This window comes from Lactuca serriola, chromosome 5, assembly GCF_051521515.1.
Source record: "Lactuca serriola cultivar US96UC23 chromosome 5, Lser_US96UC23_V15, whole genome shotgun sequence".
Taxonomy (NCBI): domain Eukaryota; kingdom Viridiplantae; phylum Streptophyta; class Magnoliopsida; order Asterales; family Asteraceae; genus Lactuca; species Lactuca serriola.
In genome coordinates, this window is record NC_136412.1 from 223164015 (window position 1) to 223188379 (window position 24365).

The 24365-nt window shown below is 38.4% G+C and overlaps 1 pseudogene; it reads left to right on the forward strand.

Annotated features, from left to right (window-relative positions):
* Positions 1-18089: 18089 nt before the first annotated feature.
* On the forward strand, positions 18090-18668 carry LOC145050211 (secreted RxLR effector protein 161 pseudogene; annotated as a pseudogene).
* The last annotated feature ends 5697 nt before the right edge of the window (positions 18669-24365 follow it).

Here is a 24365-nt window from a genome sequence, read left to right on the forward strand (position 1 = left end):
CCTCCAGATCTTCAGATCAAAAACCACTGCTCCCAATTCTAGGTCATGTGTGGTATAATTGACTTCGTGGTTCTTAAGCTATCTCAATGCATAGGATATAACCTTTCCTCGTTACATAAGAACACAGCCTAGCCCTTGCTTGGACACATCACAGTAGACTACGAAATTTTATGTCCCTTCTGGGAGGGACAAGATCGATGCGCTACAGAGGGCTCGCTTTAGTGTCTGGAAAGCAGTTTCTTTTTTTTCTTCCTAATTGAATGTCACATCCTTCTGATTCAGGTTGGTGATTGGCTTCGCGATCTTTTAGAATTTTTGCATGAACCTTCTGTAGTAGCCAGCGAGACCTAGAAACTGACGAATTTTTGTTGCGGTTCGTGGGGTCGCCCAATCTTCGATAGCCTTGATCTTGGAGGGATCAACATGTATCCCTTCCTTGCTGACTACATGACATAGGAATTCCACCTTACGAATCCCAAATTCACACTTCGAGAACTTCACATACAATTTCTCTACCCTTAAGGTTTACAAGACTTGTCGTAAGTGTTGGTTGTGTTCTTCCTTACTTCGGGAATAGAATAGTTTATCGTCAATGAAAACTATAACGAACTTGTCTAAGTAAGGTCAACACACACGGTTCATCAGGTCTATGAACACTACGGGCGCATTCGTTAGCCCAAAGGGCATCAATACAAACTCATAGTGACCGTAGCGAGTTCTAGAAGCGGTCTTTGGGATATCGGCCTCTTGGACTCGTAACTGATTGTACCCTGATCTCAGGTCAATTTTTGAGAAGAAACTTGCCCCTTGAAGTTGATCGAAGAGATCATCTATCTGTGGAAGAGGGTATCGATTCTTAATGGTAAGTTTGTTAAGTTCGCGATAATCTATGCACATTCAGAACGATCCATCCTTCTTATTCACGAACAAGACCGGTGCTCCCCAAGGTGAGAAACTAGGTCTAATGAAGCCTTTGCTGAGAAGTTCGTTCAACTGGCTGGACAATTCCTGCATCTCTGACGGTACAAGACGATATGGGGATTTCGCTACGGGGGTAGCTCCGGGAATCAAGTGGATTCGGAATTCGACTTGGCGTTCAGGAGGACCTCTTGAGAGATCATCAGGGAATACATCAGGAAAATCATAAACTTCCAGGATATCCTTGATGTTTTTTTACTTCTTGTGTCTTATCAATGACGTGAGCTAAGAAGGTACAATAATGTCACACCCCGAAACCGATGGGGGAAACATTCCGGGGCGGAGGACGTCATGTAAAGTATCACAACCAATGTTCATAGCAAGCATAGTAAACACAACCATTACATTACATAGAAATATTTACATTTGTTTGAAAGCAAAGTGATAAAGGTTTTATATATACATTAGTATAACATAAGTAAAGACGAGACTTCTATACGCTCCATCTTCTCCAAAAGAAAGCGGGATACCTGTCTAACGTGAACCTGAGAATACAAGCAGTTTTAAAAATATCAGCATAAAGCTGGTGAGTTCATAAGCAGTTTGTTTCTGGTGAAAGAAAATGTTCCTTTAAGTTTACGAAAACTTGTTTTCCAAGAGAATCCCATATTTTCTTATAAAAGAAGTTTGGTTATTCATGTGTTAAACAGTTTGTTTATGACAAGTTAAGTTATCCCAGGAAAAACCCTTATTTTCCTTAAAAGTTGGTGGTTGGTTATCGATCCGAAATGAAGCATACAAGTATCTACCATACTTGCAATGTTAAGTAAAGTTTCCCTGAAAGTTTGGTTATCCATGGAAAGTACATTAGTTTTAACACGTATATAAAACTAATAAGTAGGTAATAAACTAATTATTTAAGTAAATTTCCATAATGTAAGTTGCGAGTTCCATAACCATACAATAAACTAGATAAGGCTCGTAATGGGGCCAGTATCATTTTATGACTTTTGTCACCTGTGGACCAGTCGGTCCCACTGTAGCTAGCAGACAGGTGTGGGGTAGTCAATCCCGTATAGATTTATACACTCAAGTCACGTTCTCCCTCTAGGAGATTCTGGTTACAGGGGTAGTCCTACACTCTCGTATCTAGGGGAATGCTACAAGGACGTGTCTCCAATCTTAAGATTAATGAATTTAAAAGTAATAATACGGAAAATTTTGTTTTGTTGTTCCTTCACTCTCGTATCTAGGGGGAGTGTTATCAAGGACGTTTCAAAATTTCTAAGATTAATGTTATTGGTCCTTCACTCTCGTATCTAGGGGGAGTGTTACCAAGGACGTGTTAAGAATACTAAGATTAACAACTTCACCAGTAATGATATGGAAAATCATTTGTGAAATATAAAATATAACATTTTATAATGAGTTTCACAAATTAATCTGAAAAGTTAACTCTACAAGTTAAACGGTTGGTAATACGGTTTTCTGTGTTAAAAGCATAATGAATATGAAACATTTCATACGAAATAATAAGTTTGAGTACAAGATTTCCTTGTACTTTTTCTTGTATTCCACCCCCCCCCCCCCCCCGAAAACATGAAAACACGGAAAAAGGTGTAGGGGTATGAACTCACCAGACGAGAATGTGCCGGGTAGGATGCTAAGTATCAGTTTAGGGCTTGAACACGAGCGAGGTTCCTATGTAACATGAGGAGATACATAATTGTATAATTAGACTTTGAACTACTAATTTAGTAAGATAATACATTCTGAGGCGCGAAAACACATTATCTCAAGCGTTAGGGATGATACGGGTTGCATCTAAGGGGTGTATGGCCTAGATATGGAGTTTGCTCTTCAAGAGTAAACTCTTAGAGGAGATTACGGCCCATTGACCATATCCCCATGAGTTTACGGCCGTAAACTCATGGGTGGTGTGTTCTTGGATGTTTAAAGTTCTTACAACACTTGTAGAATTAGACTAGGTTCAATTCTAGGGCATAGGAAATGACTAAGGCTTCAATTTGATCACTTTGAGGAGTTCACGGCTGTAAACATAGATTTTATAGCCGTAAACTCTTACTTGGCCCTTTATTGCATGATTTGGGGTCTCAAATGAAAGAATACAAGATTCTATGCATTAATCCAAGCCATAAGGGGAAGTTAGGGCACCATTTGACCTCCTTAAGGGAGTTTACGGCCAAAGAACCATTCCCCTGGGGGTTTACGACCGTAATCCCTAATTCGATGGTGGTTGGTTCTAGACATTATCTCAAGCCATAGGAGGTGTTTAAGGGGCAATTTAACACCTTAAATGGTGTTTACGGCCTATAAGGAGGGTTTACGGTCCAAGAATTTTCTTGTGCTGTAAACTCATGTTTAATCCCCAAATGACAAGAATTTGGTGTTCTAAACTCGTACATGCAAGTCCCTAAGTCATAGGTACGCACTAGAAGTGATTTGGAAGGGTTTTGGGGCTTCAAAACCATATTTATGGTTGTTTGCGGTTTAGGGTTGTTCCTAGGCCATAATCACAAGTTTTTGATACTTTTGGATGATTTAATCACAGATTTGCATGCTAAACAAGCTAAACTACAAGCTAGGATATATCACTTACCAATTTGGAGCTTGAAAGGGGTGTTTTTGGATCAAAATTGGCTTGTAGAGGGAGAGTAGAGAGAGAGTGTTATGAGTGGGAAAAAGCTTCAAATGAAGTCCACTCGCCCTTATATAGGGTTTGAGTTTGTGGCCCGATGGAAATCTACCCGATACCAACGTTAAACGGAGCTTATGGTCGTACCCGATTAAGTTGTCGTAACTCGACGTGGTCGTGAATTAGCAACTTTTAAAAAAGAATATCGAGGGTGTTTCACATGTTTCTAATGCGTTTGGACACTCATGAAGTCATAATAAAAGTCTCAATTTAAATAACCTAATCCAAAAATGTTAACGGAACAATTCGATAATGACGAGTTTTATTAACAGAAACGGGTTACAGAGACGGAATAAATTTCAGGTTGTCACATTATCCCCCCATTAGAGGGAATTTCGTCCCGAAATTTAGAATTAAGATACAAATCATGGATTTGGAAAGAGATGCAGATATTTCTGTTTCATCGAGTCTTTGTGCTCCCAAGTGAATTCGGGTCCCCGCATGGCATTCCAGCGAACCTTCACTATCGGGATACGACTTTGTTTCGTACGTTTGATCTCTCGATACATGATTTCTATTGGTTCTTCCACAAAGTTCAGGTTTTCGTTGATCTCGATTTCATTAAGAGGGATCACGAGGTTTTCATCGGACAGGCACTTCTTAAGGTTAGAGACGTGGAATACAGGGTGGATGTTGCCAAGTTCTTGAAGTAGTCGGAGTTTATAGGTTACGGGACTGATCCTAGCGAGGATCTCGAAAGGTCCTATGTACCTCGGGTTAAGTTTTCCGCGCTTCCCAAAGCGTATCATGCCTTTCCAGAGTGAGACCTTCAACAGGACACGATCTCCAAACTGGAATTCCAGAGGTTTCCATCGTTTATCATCGTAACTCTTTTTTCTATCTCGTGAAGCTTTTAGTCGTTCTTGGATTTGGATGATCTTCTCGGTGGTTTCACGGATGATTTCAGGACCAGTGACAGCATTGTCGGGGACTCGACTCTTGGCTAGCTGCGTGTCCCCTTCCTCGGCCCAGTACAGAGGGGATCTACACTTGCGACCGTAGAGGGCTTCAAACGGGGCAGCCTTGATGCTGGTGTGGTAGTTGTTGTTATACGAGAACTTGATCAAGGGTAAATGAGTGTCCCACGACTTTCCGAAATCGATGACACATGCTCTCAGCATGTCTTCCAGGGTCTGGATAGTTCTCTCACTCTGTCTATCTGTCTGAGGATGATAAGTTGTACTCATATCTAGCTTAGTTCCAAGAGCTTTCTGAAGGGACTGCCAAAACCTTGAGGTAAACCTGCTATCTCGATCGGAGATAATGGACACAGGTACACCGTGCAGTCGGACTATCTCTTGGATGTAGATTCGCGTGAGTCTTTCCATATTGAACGATTCTTTAATTGGAAGGAAGTGAGCGGATTTTGTCAATCGGTCGACAACTACCCAAATGGCATCGTACCCACTCGGAGATTTGGGTAACTTGCTGATGAAATCCATAGTAATCATCTCCCATTTCCACTCAGGTATCTCGGGCTGCTGGAGCAGACTCGAGGGCTTCTGATACTCGACCTTTACCTTGGCGCAAGTCAGACACTTGCCCATGAAGGCAGCGATTTTGGCTTTCATGTTTGGCCACAAGTATTGTTTCTTGAGATCCAGGTACATCTTTTCCGAACCCGGGTGAACAGAGTATCTGGTCTTGTGAGCTTTGTTCATAACAACTTCCCTGAAACCCCCGAACTTTGGGGTCCAGATTCGATCCATGAAACAGTAGACTCCGTCACCTCTAATCTCAAGTTTCTTATCCATTCCTCTCAAAGTTTCGTTCGCCACGTTCTCTGGTTCCAGGGCTTCCAACTGGGATTCTCGGATCTGTGCGGACAAGTGGGAATGGATGGTCATTGCCAATGTCTTCACCATACAGCTTGAACTTTCCTTTCGGCTAAGGGCATCTGCCACCACATTAGCCTTGTCAGGATGGTAGCGGATTTAACACTCGTAGTCACTGAGCAGCTCTACCCATCGTCGTTGTCTCATGTTTAAGTCTTTCTAATTGAAGATGTGTTGCAGGCTTTTATGGTTAGTGAAGATCGTACACTTAGTTCCGTAGAGATAATGTCTCCAAATCTTCAGTGCAAAGACCACTGCTCCTAACTCCAAGTTGTGAGTCGTGTAGTTAACTTCGTGTGCCTTCAGCTGTCTCGAGGCATAAGCGATAACTTTTCCTCTCTACATAAGCACACAGCCTAAGCCCTTATTGGACGCGTTGCAATATACAACGAAATCCTCTGTCCCTTCGGGCAGGGACAAGATAGGTGCACTGCACAAGGCTTGCTTTAACGTTTGGAATGCAGTGTCCTGCTTTTCACTCCAACAAAAGGGTACACCTTTCTGTGTCAGAGTGGTTAGGGGTTTGGCAATTCTGGAAAAATTTTGAATGAATCTACGATAATAGCCGGCGAGACCCAAGAATTGACGGATTTTTGTGGGTGTCTTCGGTGCCGACCAATTCTCTATTGCCTTGATTTTGGACGGGTCCACGTGTATACCCTCCTCGCTTACCACGGGACCAAGGAAAACTACCTTCCGAATCCAGAATTCGCACTTGGAGAATTTCGCGTACAGCTTTTCCGATCTAAGAGTTTCCAACACTAATCTCAAGTGTTGTTTGCGATCTTCTTTGCTTCTGGAATAGACAAGTATGTCGTCAATGAATACGATAATGAACTTGTCCAGAAAGGGATGACACACCCGGTTCATCAGTTCCATGAACACTGCCGGTGCGTTGGTTAGATGGAAGGGCATCACTACAAACTCGTAGTGTCCATATCGAGTCCTGAATGATGTTTTAGAAACATCACTCTCATGAACTTGTAGCTGATGGTACCCTGATCTAAGGTCTATCTTTGAGAAATAGCTGGCTCCCTGAAGTTGATCGAAAAGGTCATCTATTCGAGGAAGAGGAAAACGGTTTTTGACGGTCAACTTGTTTAGCTCACGGTAGTCTATACACATCCGAAAGGATCCATCTTTCTTCTTAACAAACAATATCGGGGGTCCCCAGGGTGAGGAACTCGGTCTGATGAACCCTTTGCTAAGCAGCTCATTGAGTTGATTGGATAACTCCTGCATTTCTGCTGGAGCTAAGCGATATGGAGATTTGGCTACAGGATTAGCTCTAGGAATTAGGTCGATGCGAAACTCGACTTGACGTTCGGGAGGAATTCCTGGGAGCTCTTCAGGAAAGACATCAGGAAAGTTGCAGACTTCGGGGATGCTCTCGAGGTCTTTAACTTCTTGTTTCTCATTGATTACATGAGCTAGGAATGCGTGACACTCCTTTCGCATAAGTTTTTGAGCTTTGATGCATGAAATGATACGAAGATTGGAAATAAGCTTATCGCCGTAGATCATGAGAGTCTGGCCAGAGGGGAGATTGAGACGAATGGATTTTTCGTAACGAAGGATATCAACATGATTAGGGCTCAACCAATCCATGCCAATGATAACATCAAAGCTCTTTATGGAAACTGGCATTAGGTAAATGGGAAAGGAATGATCATTCAGGGTAAGACTATAGCCTATGAATATATCGTTAGCGTTCTCTTTCTCACCGTTAGCCATCTCAATGGTAAACATTTCGGTTAAGGGTTGAGGGTTAGATTTAAGGAGTTGTTTGAATGAATGGCTAACAAAACTTCTTTCAGCACTAGAATCGAAAAGGATACAAGCATAAGAGTTGTCAAGAAGGAACGTACCCGTGATGACGGTGGGATCGGCGACTGCCTCATCTCGCCCCACAGTTAGAACTCTTCCAGTGTTTCCAGTTGTTATTGCCTTGGGGCAGTTTCTCTTGAAATGTCTGACTTCACCACAACCGTAGCAGGCCTGACCGACACCCGCTCCGGAAGTTTGATTGGTTGATTGGGTTGGTGCTTTGCATAATCGAATCGTATGCCCCTTTTTACCATAGTTGGAGCATGACAGTTCACAACATGGATTGCGGTTATGGTGGAAGTTACACTTGTCACATCGAGGAAGGGTATCAGCATACCTACTGGTAGGTGCTTGAGCTATAGAAGCGATGGATGAAACAGCAGCAGGAGTAGTAGCAGCGTGGACTGCTACAGTTTGCTGCTTCTTTGAGGGCTTTTGCGAAGATTGACCCTCTTTCTGCTTCCAAAAAAAATTTCACCACTCCTTTTTGCCGGTTCAGGAGCGGTGGCCACTTCACCAAGGTCATCTCCATGGTCAATCAGAGTTTGCGCTAGGCATTTGGCGTTTTCGAATGTGTTTGGCTTCGCAGCCAAAACATTTCCTTTGGTTGGCTGGGTCAGCCCCCAGATGAATCTTTCAATATTTTTATTTTCCGGGGTAACCATTCCCGGACAAAGAAGCGCCAGGTCTTCAAATCTGGAGGTGTAAGCGGCGACATCAGAACCCTTCATCTTTAGATTCCAGAGCTCGTGCTCCAATTTCTGCATTTCGCCCCGCGAGCAGTACTCTGCAAGTAGAAGCTCCTTCATGCTCTCCTAACCCATAGCATTGGCTACAGGAAGGGTTAAGGATTTGACTCGGCCATTCCACCAAGTCAAGGCTTTATCGGTGAAAGTACAGGCGGCGAACTTCACCTTATCGGCTTCCGAACAGGAACAAATTTCGAAAATAGACTCGATTTTCTCAAACCATTTAGTCAAAGAAATAACACCTCCAGTGCCATTGAAAGTTGTGGGTTTCGCGTTCATAAAATCTTTGTAGGAACACTCCTTTTGGTGTCCCTGACTACCTTCCTGGTTTTAGGGCTAAGTACCACCTCCTGGCCCGCCTGAACCACCGGGGTTCATTTGTGACATAGCAGCAGCCATAGCAGCAGTAACGGCTGCTTGGAATATGGCGGGGTCAAATGGAGAGGGAGGTGGTGGTGGAGGAGGATTGTTGTTCTTTGAGCTGGGTCTTTTCCTTGGAGGCATCTTGATCTAAAATGATCAGGAAAGAGAGGATGGTAAGTCCTCTGAATTGAATCAAGAGATATGGAACAAGAGATATCTCATTATGACAGATAAAGTGTTTTACTATGCGATAATATATAGGAAAGTTATCAAAGCAAGGGAAATTATCGCTAAGGGAAATGAGTGGCAACACTTGAACGAGGATTTCTATAATGAAGTTGGCTCTAGAAAAATACTCCCATAGTATTTTACGTTTCACTGCGACGATGACTTGTTTTTTGGATATTAGGTAAGTTATAGGCCTGTTGCACACCGCAGTCACTCCCAAGCACATGTTGGTCGTGTCTCGAATGAATATAGTTGATCAGGCAATATTGACCCTAGACACAACTACATAACTGCCCAGGCTTAACCGCATTGTACAACACCCAATTACTTATGTTTTGTTCTACACGTAGTTACGGATTCCTGCGGTTAGGTATTCTTGTATACTTTTAAAAAAATACTTATATTTTAAAGTATACTTTTAGTTCAAATCACTTCGGCCCCTTAGTGTTTATAGTTATATACCATGTAAGGTTCGGTATACTTAGTTCACTATAAACAAGGGCTCTGATACCAATCTGTCACACCCCGAAACCGATGGCGGAAACGTTCCGGGGCGGAGGACGTCATATAAGTATCACAACCAATGTTCATAGCAAGCATAGTAAACACAACCATTACATTACATAGAAATATTTACATTTGTTTGAAAGCAAAGTGATATAGGTTTTATATATACATTAGTATAACATAAGTAAAGACGAGACTTCTATACGCTCCATCTTCTACAAAGGAAAGCGGGATACCTGTCTAACATGAACCTGAGAATACAAGCAGTTTTAAAAATATCAACATAAAGCTAGTGAGTTCATAAGCGGTTTGTTTCTGGTGAAAGAAAATGTTCCTTTAAGTTTACGAAAAGTTGTTTTCCAAGAAAATCCCATATTTTCTTATAAAAGAAGTTTGGTTATCCATTTGTTAAACAGTCTATTTATGACAAGTTAAGTTATCCCAGGAAAAACCCTTATTTTCCTTAAAAGTTGATGGTTGGTTATCGATCCGAAATGAAGCGTACAAGTATCTACCATACTAGCAATGTTAAGTAAAGTTTCCCTGAAACTTTGGTTATCCTTGGAAAGTATATTAGTTTTAACACGTATATAAAACTGATAAGTAGGTAATAAACTAATTATTCAAGTAAATTTCCATAATCTAAGTTTCGAGTTCCATAACCATACAATAAACTAGATAAGGCTCGTAACGGGGCCAGTATCATTTTATGACTTTTGTCACCTGTGGACCAGTCGGTCCCACTGTAGCTAGCAGCCAAGTGCGGGGTAGTCAATCTCGTATAGATCTATACACTCAAGTCACGTTCTCCCTCCAGGAGATTCTGGTTACGGGGGTACTCCTACACTCTCGTATCTAGGGGGAGTGTTACAAGGACGTGTCTCCAATCATAAGATTAATGAATTTAAAAGTAATAATACGGAAAATTCTGTTTTGTTGGTCCTTTGCTCTCGTATCTAGGGGAGTGTTATCAAGTACGCTTCAAAAGTTCTAAGATTAATGTTATTGGTCCTTCACTCTCGTATCTAGGGGGAGTGTTACCAAGGACGTGTTAAGAATACTAAGATTAACAATTTCACCAGTAATGATATGGAAAATCATTTTTGAAATATAAAATATAACATTTTATAATGAGTTTCACAAATTAATCTGAAAAGATAACTCTACAAGTTAAACGGTTGGTAATACGGTTTTATGTGTTAAAAGCATACTAAATATGAAACATTTCATACGAAATAATAAGTTTGAGTACAAGATTTCCTTGTACTTTTGCTTGTATGCCCCCCCCCCCCCCTAAAACATGAAAACATGGAAAAAGGTGTAGGGGTATGAACTCACCAGACGAGAATGTGTCGGGTAGGATGCTAAGTATCAGTTTAGGGCTTGAACATGCGCGAGTTTTCTATGTAACATGAGGTGATACATAATTGTATCTAATTAGACTTTGAACTACTAATTTAGTAAGATAATACATTCCGAGGCGCGAAAACACTTTATCTCAAGCGTTAGGGATGATACGGGTTGCATCTAAGGGGTGTATGGCCTAGATATGGAGTTTTCTCTTCAAGAGTAAACTCTTAGAGGAGATTACGGCCCATTGACCATATCTCCATGAGTTTACGGCCGTAAACTCATGGGTGGTGTGTTCTTGGATGTTTAAAGGTCTTACAACACTTGTAGAATTAGACTAGGTTCAATTCTAGGGCATAGGAAATGACTAAGGCTTCAATTTGATCACTTTGAGGAGTTCACGGCTGTAAACATAGATTTTATAGCCGTAAACTCTTACTTGGCCCTTTATTTCATGATTTGGGGTCTCAAATGAAAGAATACAAGGTTCTATGCATTAATCCAAGCCATAAGGGGAAGTTAGGGCACCATTTGACCTCCTTAAGGGAGTTTACGGCCAAAGAACCATTCCCTTGGGGGTTTACGGCCGTAATCCCTTTATGGTCATGTTTTCTTTCAAGTTTAAGGTCCCTAATTCGATGGTGGTTGGTTCTTGACATTATCTCAAGCCATAGGAGGTGTTTAAGGGGCAATTTAACACCTTAAATGTGTTTACGGGCTATGAAGGAGGGTTTACGGTCCAAGAATTTTCTTGGACCGTAAACTCATGTTTACTCCCCAAATGACAAGATTTTGTTGTTCTAAACTCGTACATGCAAGTCCCTAAGTCATAGGTAAGCACTAGAAGTGATTTGGAAGGGTTTTGGGGCTTCAAAACCCCATTTATGGTTGTTTGCGGTTTGGAGCTGTGACTAGGCTGTAAACACAAGTTTTTGATACTTTTGGATGATTTAAACATGGATTTGCATGCTAAACAAGCTAAACTACAAGCTAGGATAGATCACTTACCAATTTGGAGCTTGAAAGGGGTGTTTTTGGATCAAAATTGGCTTGTAGAGGGAGAGTAGAGAGAGAGTGTTATGAGTGGGAAAAGCTTCAAATGAAGTCCACTCACCCTTATATAGGATTTGAGTTTGTGGCCCGGTGGAAATCTACCTGATACCGACGTTAAACGGAGCTTATGGTCGTACCCAATTAAGTTGTCGTAACTCGACATGGTCGTGAATTAGCAACTTTTAAAAAGAATATCGAGGGTGTTTCACGTGTTTCTTATGCGTTTGGACACTCATGAAGTCATAATAAAAGTCTCAATTTAAATAACCTAATCCAAAAATGTTAACAGAACAATTCGATAAAGACGAGTTTTATTGACAGAAACGGGTTACAGAGACGGAAGAAATTTCAGGTTGTCACAAATAATCCTTTCGAAGATACTTCTCGGACTTGACGCAAGAAATGATTTGAAGATTAGCACTGGATTTGTCACCATAGATATCGAGAGATTCGTTACTTGGCAGATTAAGACGAATGGCTCTTTCAAAACATAGGATATTAGCACAATGAAGATTTAACCAATCCATGCCGATTATAATGTCAAAGCTTTTAATCGAGACCGGAAAAAGGTCAATTTGAAATGAATGGTTGTTTAGATTAAGTATGCCTCCTATGTTTATGTCAGTTGTGCTCTCATTCTTTCCGTTTTCCATCTCTGTTGTGAATGTGTCTTTTAATGATTAAGGATTTTGTTTTAGTAGATGTTTGAATTTATGGCTCGCAAAGCTTTTCTCTGCACCACTATCGAAAAGAATGCATCCTTAAGAATTGTTGAGAAGAAACGTACCGGTAACCACGTTAGGTTCTGTCATCGCTTCTTCATGGCCAATTACCAGAATTCTCCCTACACCACCAGCATTCTTTAATTTTGGACAGTTTCTCCTGAAGTGCCCAGTTTCGCCACACTCATAACAAGCTTGAATGACACCCTCAACCGGGACTTGAGAGATTGGTTGTGTGGGTGCTTTATAGAAACGGGCGGTGTGCCCCTTTCTGTTGTAATTCTTAAAGTACATTTCCCTGGAAACTCCCGTGTGATGGATGTTGCATTTGTTGCACTTTGGCAAAGTTCCAGCATATCTACTTGGGGTTGCTGGAGTAGCAGAAACTGTGGTAGGAGTAGGAGTAGAAACAGTAGCTGGAACAATAGCAGTCTGTACTGCCACCGTTTGTTGCTTCTTAGAAGGCTCTTGTATTGACTGTCCCTTTTGTTTATTCCAGAATTTCTTTTTGCTGCCTCCTTCTTTGAGCTTTTCAGGAACAGCTGGCATGGAGCCTTGACGAACTCCATGATCTATAAGTGTTTGATCCAGACGCTTGGCATTGTCAAATGTAATGGGGTTGGCAGCAATAACGTTTCCTTGAGTCGGGGGATTTAACCCCCAGATGTATCTTTCTACTTTCTTACTCTCCGGGGTGACCATCACGGGACACAGTAGAGCCAGGTCACTAAATCTGGTTGTATAAGCAGTAATATCGGAGTCCTTCATCATTAAAATCCAAAGCTCCTGCTCTAAATTTTGAATCTCGCCTCTGGGGAAATATTCTACCAGCATCAGAACTTTCAAGTCTTCCCAACTCATGGCATTGGCTACTGGGAGAGATAGCGATTTGACATAGCCATTCCATCAGGAAAGGGCTCTCTCTAGAAAGGTGCATGTTCCAAACTTTACTTTGCTTGCTTCAGGGCAAGCACAAATTTCGAATACTGATTCGGTTTTCTCGAACCAGCGAGTCAGAGCAATGACACCTCTGGTGCCATCGACATATTTGGGTTTGGCATTCATAAATTCTTTATATGAACACTCCCTAGGGCGTCTAAGACTTTCCCTAAGATTTGAATTGTGAGCACCACTGCCAGCTCTGGCATTACTGGCATTAATTTGCATCATGGCAGCAGCCACGGTGGTGGCTACTGTTGCTTGAAAGACAGTAGCATCATATTGTGGAGGTGGTGGTGGTGGTGGATTTGGTGGATTGTTGTTCTTTCTGTTACACTATCTTGGAGGCATCTTTCTCTAAAATAATTTACGAGAAAAATGATGATAAGTTTTCTATAGAAATTATGAGTCGTGTGATATTAAACAAATATATATTAGTTCTAAACACATCATATTCTTACTTTCATAATGTTTTGCGATTTATAATAGGAGTTTACTAATATAAGTAAACAACTGCAATTTCAGTTTATGAAATTTGTAGCAACACTTCTAGGGAATTTGTATAATGTATTCCATACTAGGTCCTCCTATAATCACTTAGTGCATACGAACTATAAATAATCAAGACCAAATAAACCTTCGAATAAATGATCCTACTCTAAGTCCACAACCAAACAAGGAACAGGAAATAAAGCTAAATCACAAATTCTATGTCTATAAAATCTTAATTATATATAACTCTTATGTATACACTTAGTAATTATAGATTTACCAGTAATGATTCATTGTTTTAACATGTTTGTTTCTAGTAAAAATGACCTTCTTGACTCTTGTTGTTTCAGTGTTATAGTGTCATAAAATACTCCTATAGTATTTTAACTTTATGTTTGGTTCTAGAATTCTTCCGGTATATTGGTTTGGTATGTTTTAGACTTGTTGCAACACCACGATCACTCCCAAACACATGTTGGTTGTATCTCAAATAAATATAGTTGATCAGGCTACATTTATCCTATATATGATTACATAACTGTCCAGCTTTAATTGTAGTGTCCAACATCTAAATACATTTGTATAGTTTTCACTGTGATATTGTTTCTTGTATGTATGCATGTTAGTATACTTCTTATAAAATACTTAGATTATAAAAGTAAACTTTTATTCAGAGCGTTTCAACCGCATTGTATTTATAGTTGTATATCGTTCATGGTTTGATATACTTAGTTCACTATAAACAATGCTCTAATACCAATCTGTCACACCCCCAAACCGGAACAGCGGAAACGTTCAGGGGTGGATGACGTCATGTACAGTATCACAACAATTGCATGATAGTAATCAAAGTACAACAACCATATATTAAAAAACTATAAGTTTTACATATGTGTTCAAGTCATTGTATACATGACGCCAAAAAGTTAAAAGACATGAGTCAATGAAGCTCCATCTTCTCAAAAATCTGTGTATGTACATGTCTACTGATTTCCTGAGAATACAAGTAGTTTTGAAAATGTGTCAACAATTAAGTTGGTGAGTTCATAAGCATGTTTGTAATTGAAATCTGTTGTTTGTTCCTTAAAAATGTAAGTGTGTTTTCTCATAAAATCCTCTATTTTCTGTTGTAAAGTGTTCTATTCAAAAACCTGTAATTGTTATTGTATTCTGGAATGACATAACAAAGTTTTAATTCACACTAAAACTATGAAAAGTATATTTTCTCAACATTGAAATAGTGTTTTGTGTTTGTACTCGTTTGAACCGTTTACATTTGTAACTATCTGGATTACCCATTGTACTTGTAAAAATATTGTATTATAGTTTCATTATTTAATAAAACTATGTGAAGTTGTTTACTTATTCATACACTAATCGTATAGTTCAATACCAAATTGTGATTTAATATAACCATGCTTGATGACCTAAGATGGCCTGAACACGACGGTCTTCAGGCATCGCAATCAGTACGACATTTGTCACCACAGGCCTGTCGGCCTAGCTGTTGCAAGCAGCTTAGGTGCGGGATTGTCGGTCTCGTATAGATCTATACACAAGTGGCACGCTCTCCCTCAAGGAGACTCTAGTTATAATTTCAAGTCTTGGTTGGTACTTAGATAAGTACTTGAAGTAAGTCTCACAAATGCTATATTGACGGTTACGTGTAGAATAATGAAAAGTCACTTTGTAATAGATAAACTGTAAGTATATCTCATAAACTATATTGAACATAGTTTATAGGTTTCTTACCCGTAAGCTATTCTGAACCTGTAAAGTAGTATATATGATCCACAAACTATATCTATTATAGTTTGTATGTTTGTTTTTCTTATTGTAATCTGATCTTTGAAAAGTAACATGTAAGTTCCAAAAAACTATACCTATTATAGTTTATATGTTGGTGTTTTACTAAAATGGGAACTTTTTTATTGTAAATAATTTGGTAAGTTTAAATGACTTTAGATAATATTATGAAGATATTTAAAGATGGTTTACGGTCATACACTACCAAAATGAAGTGTTTACGGCCTAGACATCAAATGGTGAAGGGTTTACGGCCTTATGGTCAAAGTGTAAAGGGGTTCACGGTTTGACTTTTACCTCTTAATGTGTTCACGGTTTGACTCTTCAATCTAAAAGGTGTTCACGGTTTGACTCTTCAAACTCCAACCATGAACACTCCTTTGTTTATTATTTTGGACCGTGAACTTGCTTTCTAGATGTTCTTGAACCATTAACTCATTGTGGTGTGCCATTTTGTGCCTTAAACTTTGATCCCTTCACTCATATTTACTTGTATATGGAGTTATAAATGTTTAGTTTCAATATAAGTGTTCATAACTTATAAATAAATATGATTTACAAGGTATGTATATAAAATAACTTATAGAAACTTGTCCTTAAGGTATTCAAGTTCCTATGGTATTAATGCTATGATATGGATTTACATAGACTTGAAATAACGGGGTGTTAAAGAAATTCTTCTCTCAATTGAGAAATATTATATGGATCAAACATACATGATACAGTTAGATAATACCAAAGATAAGAAAGCATACCATTCTCTCTCTTATAAATGTCTGATGTATTCTTCATATCTGGATGAATGTAAAAGATATCTTCTTCTTCTCCTTCTTTTGATTTTCGAGTTTCTGAACGGAATGAACTTTTGAATCTTCAACAGATCCTAGAACAAATGTTCTAGCCTGCTCTAACACCAATTGTAAGTCCCAAAACCTTTGTAGATTCGTATCGAATTTAAACAATGAAGAACAATAAAGAACATAGAAGTAGCACAAAGTCTTCGTTCACCAAGAAATAGGTTGTTTCACCAAGAAAACGGGTTGTCACAAAGACGGTCACCAAGACAATGACGGCACCAAGCCATATATTAGGGTTTCACCTTAATGTGGTATATATACTAATCTAATCTAGAGAATCCCTTTAATTAAGGAATGTATCAAAATAGATCTTCTCCAGATTTGGATATCAACACCAATACTTCAGAAGCTGATCAGAACATCAGCTTCAGAGAGTCAGGCTGATCAGGGCATCAGCATCAGGGTCAAGCTGCTCAACTTCAGCTTTAGCAGATAGTGAATGACCATCAGTGAGTGTCATCAGTGTATAACCATCAGCGTATGGACACATTGATCAGTCTTCAGTAAATGGTGCTGATAGAGTCTTCAGGGTCTTCCAGTCATCAGGGGATTTTCTTTAGTCTTCGACATATGAACTTCCATCAGCATATCTTCAGATTAACTAACTAACTCTAATGTATATATTTTGCATCATCAAATCTATAAAAATGACTAACCCAACATGTTTGTAGCTCAAAGAGAAATCTTTCACGAGATAGAGCTCATTTGCAAAGAGGATAGTGGGAGCATGATTGAATTTGAAGAGATTCAAGAGTCAGCCAATCAAACAACTTTTAAAGATGATAAATCTCAACCTGAGAATGAAATTGTTGACCCATTGATAATTCATTTCCCCGTCGTTGGTCCAGTAGGGTTAGCATGCCACCTTAATTCTATGGTTTACATATAACTGCAGAAGGTGATACATTTATTAGTGATGAAACACTGGTAAATTTGGATGAGCCTGCTAACTATAAGGAAGTGATGGCAGACCTTGAGGCTGCTAAATGGAAAGACGCAATGGATAGCAAGATCTAATCCATATATGATAACCAAGTGTGGACCTTGGTTTATCAAACACCTTTTCAAAAGACAGTAGGCTGTAAATGGGTCTTCAAGAAAAAGACTGACATGGATGGTGATGTATAGATTTACAAAACCAGGTCAGTTTCTAAGATTAAGTCAATTAGAGTAATGTTTGTCATAGCTGCTCACTATGACTATGAAGTATGCAAATAGATGTCAAAACTATTTCCCTTAACGGGAAAATGGTTGAGGATGTTTACATGGCTCAACCAAAGGGCTTTATACATGCCAAATTCCCTAATAAGGTGTTTAAGATTGAGAATTCCATCTATGGACTAAAACAGGCATCTCGTAGCTGGAATCTTTGCTTCCTTGAAAACATCAAAGAGTTTGGATTTTATAGAAGTGGGGATGAATCTTGCATGTATGTCAAAGCTAGTGGGAGCATAGTAACTTTTCTAGTTTTGTATGTGGATGACATACTCCTGATAGGAAATAGTATTTTAACCTTGCAGGAAGTCAAGTCTTGGCTTGGGAAATGTTTCGCTATGAAGGATCTAGGAGAAGCTATATATATATATATATATATATATATATATATATATATATATATATATATAAACATATATATTCTTGCTATAAGAATCTACAGGAACAGGCAGGAACGGTTACTAGCACTAAGTCAGAGTACATACTTGGATAAAATATTGAAAAGATTCAAGATGGGAAATTCCAAGAAAGGAGACTTAGCCATGCATCATACTATTAAGTTGAGCAAGACTCAATTCCCTAGTATTGATAAGGAGATAGCTACTATGATTCGGATTCCGTATGCTTTGGCTGTAGGATCGATCAAGTTTCCTATAACATGTACTCGACCTGATGTGGCTTACGCTTTGAGCATGATTAGTAGATATCAAGGAAATCCTGGTTTAGCTCATTGGACAGCAATAAAGAAAATTCTTAAGTATTTGCAAAAAATGAAAGATATGATCTTAGTTTTTGGCGGCAAATATGAACTTAAGGTCGGTGGGTATAGTGATGCTAGTTATCAAACAGATCGAGATAATAGTTATTCTCAATCTATTTGGGTTTTCTTGTTAAATGGTGGAGCAATAACTTGGAAATGTTCCAAGCAACAAACGGTGGCTGATTCTAGTTGTGAATCAGCATACATCGTAGCAAGCGAGGAAAAAAAGGAGGCTATGTGGTTAATGAATTTTATTGGAGATCTTGGAGTTGTTCCATCAATCCAAGAACCAATGGAGATTTTCTATGACATTGAGGGTGCGATGGATTAAATAAAAGAAACTAAAGATCATGGTAGATCTAGGAACATCGAGAGGAAATATCACTAGATTAGACATATGGTTGAAGAGGGTGCACTTGTGGTGAATTATGTATCATCAGAAGTGAATCCTTTTGATCCTCTCACGAAAGGTCTGAGCAAGCTCAAGCACTTTGAGCATACTAGAAGCATTGGACTGAGAGAAGATATTAAATTTTAGATGTTATTTTTGACGTTATTTTGAAACTATATAGCAATAAAATTGTAACTGAATAGTGATTAATTAAATGGGGATTTCTTTATATTCAATATGTATGATGCTATTTGTCAATTAATTTATTATTGTGTTTCACTTTGAAAGTTTTACTTCCAGGATATTAGGTTATTCGAACCACCACAGTTGGTCATACTTTGGGAGTAAGTATTGGTTTAAGACTGTCATGAATTGTTTGTAGATTGTCCATAGAGACTAGACATTGCATTAGGATTGCTACATAATTCATGAGTACTTAGAAATAGAGATTTTAAGTATTGGTTAAACCCGCAATTAGAGATTAATTCATGGATTTAATCATGAGAAATTCTAAGACGATAATATCCTTTATTATTAAAACGGATATATGTAAGTCATATTTTACGAGTCGGTTGTACATTGGTTTACTCCGAGGCATCTCGTAACTGGGTCCAATAAAGGGTATTTCCATGTATGACTCAATGAGTGAAATTGTATAATTATATAGTTGAAGTTTATTCGTTCCTTTTTCCTTAATAGGAAAAGTGATATATTTGGGCTTCTCGGTGTTTTGATGATAACATTATAGTGTTGGGCCCAGATAGGGCTAATTTAATGTGTTCAATTGGTAGCCTAATGACGTCATTACAAAATGAGAATATCGCAAAATAGAATCATGGACAAGAGATTGATTATAATCCATGGCTCATGTTCATTCGATATTTGGAAGAACAAAGGAATAGTTGATCACTTCTCTTAGGACAACAAAGTATGGTGGTGTCTTTCAAAATACTATTTACTTGTTATTCGAAGTTATACAAGAAGTTGTAGTTAGCGACTTATCCAAGTGGGAGACTGTTGGATTAAGGTGTCTAGGGTCCTAACTAAATTGGTATACTGTTGGTGAATAAAAGTATAGTCCTTTTGGGGTTACCCTCATAACCAAGAAATTGCTTAGATTGATTATAGGAGAGAGAGAGAGAGAGAGAGAGAGAGAGAGAAAGAGATATGATTTATTAATATATTATATGAATAATATATTATTTAGAATTAGTTATAATTAATTAGAATTAATTTGGAATTAACTCTGGGTTAATTAGAATTAATTAAAAATTAAAGGATTATAGTTGTAATTGTTCAAACGTTGAGCAGAGTACATGTTCCAGAACCTTCCTATGTTGGACGGTTGGAGGCTCCTCTTGGAGCCTTTTGGAAGCCTTCACGTAGATAATCAATGAACTAGATAACTGCCTTGTTTGAAATAATATTAATTTATGTTCATATTAGGGTTTCTAGGTGTTTCCTAATCAACTATAAATAGGTCCTTATACCTAGGAATTTTTGACCATGCTATTCCACACACCAAATCCAAAAATATGCCCCTTCTCTCCTCTTTCTCGTCATTCTTCTAGGGTGCTTGTGTTGTGGGTGTGAACCATTAGAGGCTTGCACACAATTGAATCTAGTTTTAAAATGACTATTATATTGATCTATTTGGATCAAAGGGTTTGTTTGCAATAAAGAGGTAAATTATTCTTTTGTGAATTTTGATTTCCATTAGGGTATAGAAGTTTTGTTGTTCAATAGTATGTTGCTTCAATAGTGGTATGACATAGATCAAATTATGTTGCATGTACCATTAAGAGTATAAGGTATTTTCCGCATTATTACATGTAAAAACCATTAGGAGTGACCCGCTTGATAGAAAGAATGGAATCCATATTCCATATTAACTCTTGTTCCCAAGACTGTAAAGTAAAAATCCCCACTTGCACGTTTATGGATGTGGCACTGTCATGGTCGAATGATCATTCCAAGACTATGGGTATGGATGCAACATATTCTCTTCCATGGTATGAGTTTAAACAAATGCTCATAAAAGAATATTTCCCCAGCGAAGAAATGCAGAAGTTAGAACAAGAACTATGGAATCTCACCATGAATGGTGCAGAAATTATAGCCTATACCACTCTATTTAATGGTATAGCCACCATGTGCCTGGTATTTGTAACTCCTTAACATACAAAGATTGGGAGGTATATTTTCCGTTCAATTCCTCATATTCAAGTGAATGTCACTTCTTCAAGGACAATTACCTTTTGATAGTACCAAGCATCTAGAATTTAGCTTAACTAACTAGTGTATTCGTCAAGGCACACAGTGCTGGAGATAATAAACGAAGGTTTGATGAAAACTCGAGAGGATCACAATCCTCAAGGAAAAGGCACAACATTAAGAAGGTGAACACGATAGTTGTACATACACCTACTATATAAAGACAATACAGCAGAAATGAACCAAAGTGTAACAAATGCAATTTTCACCATACGGGTGCATGTCGAGAGATGTAATGAAAAAATTATAACTAGAAGGGTCATACTGCTAAGTAATGTAGGAATCTAACTTTGGTCATCAAACTTGGAAACAATGCTAGTGGAAATCACGGTTGTTATGAATATGGGGAACTAGGCCATTTCCAAAGAGAATGTATAACGTTGAGGGACCATGGAGGAGATGGCAAAGGATGGGCATTTGTGATATGCGCTAGATATGTAATAAATGACCCGAATGTGATCAGTATGTTTCCTGTTAACAAAATATATGCATCGGTACTTTTTGATTGAAGCGTTGATAAGAGCTTTATAACCCTAATTTTAGAGAATTATTAAGTCATAAATCCATTATACTTAATGAAACTTATGTGGTAGAAATGGGTAATGGTTAACCTCAACATACTCAAGAAATATTATAGAACTGTATACTAACTCTACATAACTACGCCTTTCACACTAATTTAATGCCAGTAACAATTGAGAGCTTTGATATAATTATCAGCATGGATTGGTTATCCCTCCGTATAGCTGAGATATTATGTAATGAGAAACATGTGTGGCTACCCTTTCCTAACAATGAAACCCTAATCATCTACAGAGATAAGTCAAGAAAAAGCCTTAAAATTATATTGTGTATAAAGTCACATAAATATTTATTCAATAAATGCTACGCTTTTCTAGCCCGTACTGTAGATAAGTGTTGTAAGAGTAAGGAGATCAAAGACACCATATGTATTGGATTTTCCGGATATTGTCCCATAAGACTTACCTGGATTACCTCCAGTGAGACAAGTTGAGTTATGTATCGACTTGATACCTAGAGCACCACCGGTGGAGAAATATCCCTATAGATTAGCACCATCTGAGATGCACGAATTATCCAGTCAACTTTAAGAACTTCTTGACAATGGATTTATTAGACCAAGCTTTTCACCAGAGATAGCACCAATGTTATTCGTTAATAAGACGGGTGGATCCTTCAGAATGTGTATCAATTTTCAGGAGTTGAATAAATTAACCATCGAAAAAAGATATCCACTCCCAAGGATTGATGACCTATTTGATCGACTCCAAGGATCTAGCTATTATTCAAAGATTGATCTAAGATCAGGATACCATCAACCCAGAGTGCTTGAGGAAGATATTCCAAATACTGCATTTAGGACTCGCTATGGTCATTACGAGTTCCTGGTTATGCCTTTTGGATTAACCAATGCAATAGCAGTATTCATGGATCTGTTGAACCATGTTTGCAAAACTTACTTGGATAAATTGGTGATAGTATTCATCGCTGACATACTAATATATTCACAAACCAAAGAAGAACATGGTCAACACTTACAGCTGATCTTAGAACTTTTAAAAAAGGAAAAGTTGTACACCACACTCTCTAAGTGCGAATTCTGGATTAGAGAAGTACATTTTCTAATACACGTGGCCAGTAACAAAGGAATTCACATAGATCCCTCCAGGATAGAGGCAATTAAGGATTAGGAAGCACCAAAGGCTCCAACGGAGGTGCGTCCATTTTTAGGGCTTGTAGGTTATTATCGGAGAATCATATATAATTTCTCCAAAATAACCAAACCTATCACAACGCTAACCTAAAAAGATAAGAAATTTGACTGGGATGACAAAACAAAAGTCTTTGTTTCAAAAGCTGAAGCAAATGCTTTGTAGTGTGTTGGATAAGGTGTCTAAGTCCATAACTATTTCGGGCTTGTACTTGACCCGACCCGGCATGGTCCATTTGGGTTGCATGGCACCATGCAATTGGATAGACTAAATGAGAGAAATAACACTTGGAGATTATTAATATATTATAAGTTCTAATATATTAATAATATTATTTGATTAGTTTGATCAAGAATTAATTTGGAATTAATTAAGTGATCAAAGGATAACTAATTAAATATATGGGTTGATTTTGTAAATCATTCATATCTTGTATAGTGGGCTAAAAGGCTCCATGGATTATCAAGTTGGGTTCTACCCATAGGATACTCCATGGATGCTCCATGGGAGTTACAAACCCATGGGTCATGGAAATGAAGAGTCATGACACATTAGGGTTTACATGGTGTAACCCTAGATGTGCCAACACTATATAAGAGTCCCATTCTCCACAAAATTGGCTACACAAAGTAACACAAGTTGAACACTAAGAAACTAGAGGGCTTGGCCGATTTTGAGAAGTGTGTGTTATCTCAAGAGTCTTTCCAAGAGCATTTGGTGTTGTGTGAAGCATTTGAGGCATCACACTTGGGGTGCTAGGCTCACAAGGTTTCAAGGAACACAAGCAACAACAAGGTAAGTTATTCTATCTATGATTCAAGTTAAAATTGTTCCCCATGTATGCTAGATAGGAATATAACCTTGGAATTCAACTTTGCATGATAATTAGACAAACATAGATCCAAGGTTATTAGGGTTGCATGTACACTTAGGAAGTGTTAGAATGCTCAAAACCCATCAGTGGTATCAGAGCCTAGGCTTGTTTGTTTGTTATTTGTGCTTAAAAGTTGAAGAAAGTCGAAAATTCTGCTGTCTGACTGATGGACTCGGCGAGTCCATGGGGAGGACTCGTCGAGTTCATGTGTATCTTCAACCTACTCGGTGAGTAGGTTTATGCACTCGGCGAGTAGGGTCGACAGAGTGCAGAATTTCGACTTGAGTTGCTGGAAATGGATCAGAATCATTACCCTAAAATGTTTTGGTACTTGAAAACTTATTTTAGAAGGTGTAATGTCTTTTCTAACTCATTTACAACAACAAGTTATCGAAATTACAAAGATTAAATGTGATTTTGATTCTTGAAAGTGTTCATATTCATATTCTTGTTCTTATGATGTTTAGATGATCATAGGAATTATTTGTAACCTATGTGGTAGATTAATTCATGATCATAATGTGTTTTAATGGAGTCCATAACTTGTCCTCAAGTTATGGAAAACCAAAAGTCTCTTGGATTAAAAACCATTAAAAGAACACAAGAGTTAGGAAAAATGAAAAGTCCTCATTTTATTACTCTAATAAACTCATAAGTTACAAGAAATGAAAAGTTTTGAAAGTTTACAAAACTTGCCCTCAAGTTTTGGAACAAGTAAAGTTAAGTTAAAACTTTAGTTCCAACCCCTAGAATTTT